Raw genomic sequence first — 8,239 nt, forward strand, 5'->3', positions numbered from 1 at the left:
AGCAGCCTGACTGACTAACTAACGTTATCAGGCAAGCTTGTATACCCTTTCATGACTGCAATGCAAGCCAGGGGCTGGGATACGCAGTCACTTATTCCTCCGTAGTAGCCAGGTTAATGTGCACCATCAAGCACTGCTTAAAAGCTAGCGGTGGGTCCAAAATATATCGGATATAAATGTCAAAGGTACCCAGCGTTCCATTAGGGTTTCACACACAGATGCGGCGGGGTTTGAAAGCTCGGCGTTGCTAATAAACATTTTAAATCATTTTTATAAACGAGTAAAACTGAGGCTGAAATGACTGCTTCCGCATTTTACAGTAGGAGCGCTCTGATGGCTGGGCGCGCCGCGCAACAGACACTTGAATGAATGAATGAATGAATGAATGAAAACTTTATTTAACAGATTGCAGAATGAGTACAATACAGTACGGCTCAATACACACAATTGTTAAGGGGATGCAGACCAGAGAAATACGTTTGTCTTGTCACGTTTGTCTAATAGACAGTCATATTCTCTCCCGGTGTTCTGCGGAATCCTACTCCCTCCTCGAAAACAACACCGGCCGTATGTAGGGATGGGTACCGAATTCGGTACTTTTGAGGTACCGAACCGAAACACGTCGGTACTACCGAGTATCGAATCAAGTGAGAAACCGAAAAAAAAAAAAATAAAAATAAAAAAAAAAAAAAATTTATTAATTTTTTTTTTAACTATTTTTTTTTTTTTTACTTTTTTCTTTTCATGTCAACGTTCACACGCACAATATATGCTTACCTAGGATTTGACTTGATTCAACAACAAAGCAGTCGGAGCAATGACAAGCCGAAAACTGTCAAAATTGTAGTTATTTGAAGTTTGGATATTTTTTTTTACGACTGAGGTAGGTAAATAAAATTTCTTGAGACTAAAGTACAGAAAAAAGGTACCGTTGGGTACCGGTATCGATTCACAGGTACCGGTACCGGTATCGGTTCAAATGTGAAAGGTACCCATCCCTAGCCGTATGTATATTTCTCTCCCACCCACCCACCCCCTCCTAATGTACAGTCCCCTCCCCATCATATGTATATACTCTGTCAGGATCTATGGGTAACAGTACTGTATATTTGATGTCATGATGTCTTGTATGTCATAAATGTCACTATGAATTGAAAATGGGGGACCCTGATGTAAACAAGACAAACGTCTTTCTCTGGTCTGCATCCCCTTATACAATTGTGTGTATTGAGCCGTACTGTATTGTACCCATTCTGCAATCTGTTAAGAAAGTTTGACTGGCCGCCGAGCCATACTGTAGTGTACATGGTGATTGGTGACTGCTTGACTTAAAAAAATAAATAAAAAAATATTAATAAAAATATTTAATAGTTTTCTTTTAATAATTTTTTTTGGCTTCCCCTGTTATTTTACCCATGCGACGCCACTGGAGACAGGGACTGCTAACTCTTACAGAGAGACGTAAAGGAGGAGACAGGGACTGCTTACTCTTACAGAGAGACGTAAAGGAGGAGACAGGGACTGCTTACTCTTACAGAGAGAGACGTAAAGGAGGAGACAGGGACTGCTTACTCTTACAGAGAGACGTAAAGGAGGAGACAGGGACTGCTTACTCTTACAGAGAGAGACGTAAAGGAGGGGACAGGGACTGCTTACTCTTACAGAGAGAGACGTAAAGGAGGGGACAGGGACTGCTTACTCTTACAGAGAGAGAGACATAAAGGAGGGGACAGGGACTGCTTACTCTCACAGAGAGAGACGTAAAGGAGGGGACAGGGACTGCTTACTCTTACAGAGAGACGTAAAGGAGGAGACAGGGACTGCTTACTCTCACAGAGAGAGACGTAAAGGAGGGAACAGAGACTGCTTACTCTTACAGAGAGAGAGACATAAAGGAGGGGACAGGGACTGCTTACTCTTACAGAGAGAGAGACGTAAAGGAGGGGACAGGGACTGCTTACTCTTACAGAGAGAGACGTAAAGGAGGGGACAGGGACTGCTTACTCTTACAGAGAGACGTAAAGGAGGGGACAGGGACTGCTTACTCTTACAGAGAGACGTAAAGGAGGGGACAGGGACTGCTTACTCTTACAGAGAGAGACGTAAAGGAGGGGACAGGGACTGCTTACTCTTACAGAGAGAGACGTAAAGGAGGGGACAGGGACTGCTTACTCTTACAGAGAGAGACGTAAAGGAGGGGACAGGGACTGCTTACTCTTACAGAGAGAGACGTAAAGGAGGGGACAGGGACTGCTTACTCTTACAGAGACGTAAAGGAGGGGACAGGGACTGCTTACTCTCACAGAGAGAGACGTAAAGGAGGGGACAGGGACTGCTTACTCTTACAGAGAGAGACGTAAAGGAGGGGACAGGGACTGCTTACTCTTACAGAGAGAGACGTAAAGGAGGGGACAGGGACTGCTTACTCTTACAGAGAGAGACGTAAAGGAGGGGACAGGGACTGCTTACTCTTACAGAGACGTAAAGGAGGGGACAGGGACTGCTTACTCTCACAGAGAGAGACGTAAAGGAGGGGACAGGGACTGCTTACTCTTACAGAGAGAGACGTAAAGGAGGGGACAGGGACTGCTTACTCTTACAGAGAGACGTAAAGGAGGGGACAGGGACTGCTTACTCTTACAGAGAGACGTAAAGGAGGGGACAGGGACTGCTTACTCTTACAGAGAGACGTAGAGGAGGGGACAGGGACTGCTTACTCTCACAGAGAGACGTAAAGGAGGGGACAGGGACTGCTTACTCTTACAGAGAGAGACGTAAAGGAGGGGACAGGGACTGCTTACTCTCACAGAGAGAGACGTAAAGGAGGGGACAGGGACTGCTTACTCTTACAGAGACGTAAAGGAGGGGACAGGGACTGCTTACTCTTACAGAGAGACGTAAAGGAGGGGACAGGGACTGGTTACTCTTACAGAGAGACGTAAAGGAGGGGACAGGGACTGCTTACTCTTACAGAGAGACATAAAGGAGGGGACAGGGACTGCTTACTCTTACAGAGAGAGACGTAAAGGAGGGGACAGGGACTGCTTACTCTTACAGAGAGAGAGATGTAGAGGAGGGGACAGGGACTGCTTACTCTTACAGAGAGAGACGTAAAGGAGGGGACAGGGACTGCTTACTCTCACAGAGAGAGAGACGTAAAGGAGAGGACAGGGACTGCTTACTCTTACAGAGAGAGAGACGTAAAGGAGGGGACAGGGACTGCTTACTCTCACAGAGAGAGACATAGAGGAGGGGACAGGGACTGCTTACTCTTACAGAGAGACGTAAAGGAGGGGACAGGGACTGCTTACTCTTACAGAGAGAGACATAAAGGAGGGGACAGGGACTGCTTAATCTTACAGAGAGAGAGACGTAAAGGAGGGGACAGGGACTGCTTACTCTCACAGAGAGACGTAAAGGAGGGGACAGGGACTGCTTACTCTTACAGAGAGAGAGACGTAAAGGAGGGGACAGGGACTGCTTACTCTTACAGAGAGAGAGATGTAAAGGAGGGGACAGGTACTGCTTACTCTTACAGAGAGAGAGACGTAAAGGAGGGGACAGGGACTGCTTACTCTTACAGAGAGAGACGTAGAGGAGGGGACAGGGACTGCTTACTCTTACAGAGAGACGTAAAGGAGGGGACAGGGACTGCTTACTCTTACAGAGAGACGTAAAGGAGGGGACAGGGACTGCTTACTCTTACAGAGACGTAAAGGAGGGGACAGGGACTGCTTACTCTCACAGAGAGAGACGTAAAGGAGGGGACAGGGACTGCTTACTCTTACAGAGAGAGACGTAAAGGAGGGGACAGGGACTGCTTACTCTTACAGAGAGACGTAAAGGAGGGGACAGGGACTGCTTACTCTTACAGAGACGTAAAGGAGGGGACAGGGACTGCTTACTCTTACAGAGAGACGTAGAGGAGGGGACAGGGACTGCTTACTCTCACAGAGAGAGACGTAAAGGAGGGGACAGGGACTGCTTACTCTTACAGAGAGAGACGTAAAGGAGGGGACAGGGACTGCTTACTCTCACAGAGAGAGACGTAAAGGAGGGGACAGGGACTGCTTACTCTCACAGAGAGAGACGTAAAGGAGGGGACAGGGACTGCTTACTCTTACAGAGACGTAAAGGAGGGGACAGGGACTGCTTACTCTTACAGAGAGACGTAAAGGAGGGGACAGGGACTGGTTACTCTTACAGAGAGACGTAAAGGAGGGGACAGGGACTGCTTACTCTTACAGAGAGACATAAAGGAGGGGACAGGGACTGCTTACTCTTACAGAGAGAGACGTAAAGGAGGGGACAGGGACTGCTTACTCTTACAGAGAGAGAGACGTAGAGGAGGGGACAGGGACTGCTTACTCTTACAGAGAGAGACGTAAAGGAGGGGACAGGGACTGCTTACTCTCACAGAGAGAGAGACGTAAAGGAGAGGACAGGGACTGCTTACTCTTACAGAGAGAGAGACGTAAAGGAGGGGACAGGGACTGCTTACTCTCACAGAGAGAGACATAGAGGAGGGGACAGGGACTGCTTACTCTTACAGAGAGACGTAAAGGAGGGGACAGGGACTGCTTACTCTTACAGAGAGAGACATAAAGGAGGGGACAGGGACTGCTTAATCTTACAGAGAGAGAGACGTAAAGGAGGGGACAGGGACTGCTTACTCTCACAGAGAGAGACGTAAAGGAGGGGACAGGGACTGCTTACTCTTACAGAGAGAGAGACGTAAAGGAGGGGACAGGGACTGCTTACTCTTACAGAGAGAGAGATGTAAAGGAGGGGACAGGTACTGCTTACTCTTACAGAGAGAGAGACGTAAAGGAGGGGACAGGGACTGCTTACTCTTACAGAGAGAGAGACGTAGAGGAGGGGACAGGGACTGCTTACTCTTACAGAGAGAGACGTAGAGGAGGGGACAGGGACTGCTTACTCTTACAGAGAGAGAGACGTAAAGGAGGGGACAGGGACTGCTTACTCTCACAGAGAGAGACGTAAAGGAGGGGACAGGGACTGCTTACTCTCACAGAGAGAGACGTAAAGGAGGAGACAGGGACTGCTTACTCTTACAGAGAGACGTAAAGGAGGAGACAGGGACTGCTTACTCTTACAGAGAGAGACGTAAAGGAGGGGACAGGGACTGCTTACTCTTACAGAGAGACGTAAAGGAGGGGACAGGGACTGTTTACTCTTACAGAGAGACGTAAAGGAGGAGACAGGGACTGCTTACTCTTACAGAGAGACGTAAAGGAGGAGACAGGGACTGCTTACTCTTACAGAGAGACGTAAAGGAGGAGACAGGGACTGCTTACTCTTACAGAGAGAGACGTAAAGGAGGGGACAGGGACTGCTTACTCTTACAGAGAGAGACGTAAAGGAGGAGACAGGGACTGCGTACTCTTACAGAGAGACGTAAAGGAGGGGACAGGGACTGCGTACTCTTACAGAGAGACGTAAAGGAGGGGACAGGGACTGCTTACTCTTACAGAGAGAGACGTAAAGGAGGAGACAGGGACTGCATACTCTTACAGAGAGACGTAAAGGAGGAGACAGGGACTGCTTACTCTTACAGAGAGAGACGTAAAGGAGGGGACAGGGACTGCTTACTCTTACAGAGAGAGAGACATAAAGGAGGGGACAGGGACTGCTTACTCTCACAGAGAGAGACGTAAAGGAGGGGACAGGGACTGCTTACTCTCACAGAGAGAGACGTAAAGGAGGGGACAGGGACTGCTTACTCTTACAGAGAGACGTAAAGGAGGAGACAGGGACTGCTTACTCTCACAGAGAGAGACGTAAAGGAGGGAACAGGGACTGCTTACTCTTACAGAGAGAGAGACATAAAGGAGGGGACAGGGACTGCTTACTCTTACAGAGAGACGTAAAGGAGGGGACAGGGACTGCTTACTCTTACAGAGAGACGTAAAGGAGGGGACAGGGACTGCTTACTCTTACAGAGAGAGACGTAAAGGAGGGGACAGGGACTGCTTACTCTTACAGAGAGAGACGTAAAGGAGGGGACAGGGACTGCTTACTCTTACAGAGAGACGTAGAGGAGGGGACAGGGACTGCTTACTCTTACAGAGAGAGACGTAAAGGAGGGGACAGGGACTGCTTACTCTTACAGAGAGACGTAGAGGAGGGGACAGGGACTGCTTACTCTTACAGAGAGAGACGTAAAGGAGGGGACAGGGACTGCTTACTCTTACAGAGAGACGTAGAGGAGGGGACAGGGACTGCTTACTCTTACAGAGAGAGACATAAAGGAGGGGACAGGGACTGCTTACTCTTACAGAGACGTAAAGGAGGGGACAGGGACTGCTTACTCTTACAGAGACGTAAAGGAGGGGACAGGGACTGCTTACTCTTACAGAGACGTAAAGGAGGGGACAGGGACTGCTTACTCTTACAGAGAGAGACGTAAAGGAGGGGACAGGGACTGCTTACTCTTAAGTGGTCCGCACACGGACCAGACGTTAGGTTGTTGTGAAGCGAGCGTATTAGCAGGTAGCTGTGTTGTGCATTACGAGGGAATTAAACCCATATTGAGCTGGAATTAAACCACCTATACGAATACAACCTCTCCTCATTCTTCCTGACATTACTGCATGACTGATCGCTACAATACGTTCATTACCACCGATTGGACAAGTAATGTTATGCACCTGCTGAGAGAGAATGTTTTTTCACTGAAGACGCTGTTCTGTTCTCAACCATCATTTTCTTTGGACAATAAACCTTATAAACTACATCAGCTGCAGCCTGGACATTAAACTCTGTCAACACCCACAACTTATTTTGTTACCCGAGTATAAAAACACTAGTAGGTGCATCGTGGCGCATTGTTCATTTATTAGTTAATGACAAGCGGCCACTATAGCTTCTCCAACTAACGTTATTTATTTAAATAGTTCCCGTTAATAATAATTTACATTTACATTTACATTTAGTCATTTAGCTGACGCTTTTATCCAAAGCGACTTACAAGTTCTGTACGACAAGACAGCAAGAAGGGTACAACTCTATCAGCTGAGTAACAATGTTCATCAAGTGTTGCGTGTTACAGTGTAGGTTAGTTTATTAGGACAAGTGCATGACAGTAAGGTTAGTCAGGGTTAGATTTTTTTTTTTTTTTTTTTTTTTTTTTTAATCATTTCAGATAATGGTTGAAGAAGTGAGTCTTTAGTCGACGGCGAAAGATTGGACGGGATTCGGCTGTCCTAACTGGGATGGGTAGTTCATTCCACCATTGTGGGGCAAGGACTGAGAATAGGCGGCTTCTCTTTGATGACCCTCCGGGAGCTTGGATAGGAGTAGGTCTGAGGCGGCCAGAAGATGCAGAGCGTAGGGGTCTTGAGGGTGTGTAGTTAGAGACCATTGACCGGAGGTAGGCGGGAGCGGTTCCCTTTGCTGCACGGTATGCTAGGTCGAGGGCCTTGAAGCGGATACGTGCAGCAATGGGGAGCCAGTGCAGGTCCCTAAGAAGTGGGGTGACATGGGCCGACTTCGGTAGGTTTGATATCAGGCGGGCCGCTGCGTTTTGAATGAGTTGAAGAGGCTTGGTGGCAGTGGCCGGGAGGCCAGCTAGCAGTGCGTTGCAGTAGTCGAGGCGGGAGATGACTGTTGATTGGATGAGGAGTTGGGTGGCTTCTTTTGTCAGGAAGGGGCGTATCCTTCTGACGTTGCTCAGGAGGAATCTGCAGGTTCTGGTCGTCGCTGCGATGTGAGCAGAGAAGTTCAACTGGTCGTCGAGGACAACACCAAGGTTCTTGGCGGTCGGGGACGCGGTCACAGCTGCATTCTCGACTGTGATGGAGAGGTCGGTCAGGGGGGAGGATTTGGCCGGCAGGTGGAGCAATTCTGTTTTGCTTATGCCCCGTCCACACGAACGCTGGGTTTAATGTAACCGTGATTGTATGTGCGCAGTTGCACTGTTCGGCCACACACAACCGGGGATTTGCTACACTGCAACCGCGGTCTTTTGAAACCGGTGGCCAGGGTGGAGTTGTGCGGTTTTGCAGTTGCGTGTGGGCATAGCAACCGAGGTTATTCCCAGTGTTTACAGCAGAGCTGTCGCAATTATTCCCCATGTTCACGGCAGACCGCGGGGTAGAGAGATTAGAGCAGAGCCAACTACACCAGTGTTTACAGCAGAGCTGTCCCAAGTAGCGTTATATGAAAATGATTGTAACAAACTTTTGTTCAAAACGTATCGTCTGTGTTGAAGAGTGTT

The sequence above is a fragment of the Notolepis coatsorum genome (assembly GCF_963971535.1).
Source record: "Notolepis coatsorum genome assembly, chromosome: 12".
Lineage (NCBI taxonomy): Eukaryota > Metazoa > Chordata > Actinopteri > Aulopiformes > Paralepididae > Notolepis > Notolepis coatsorum.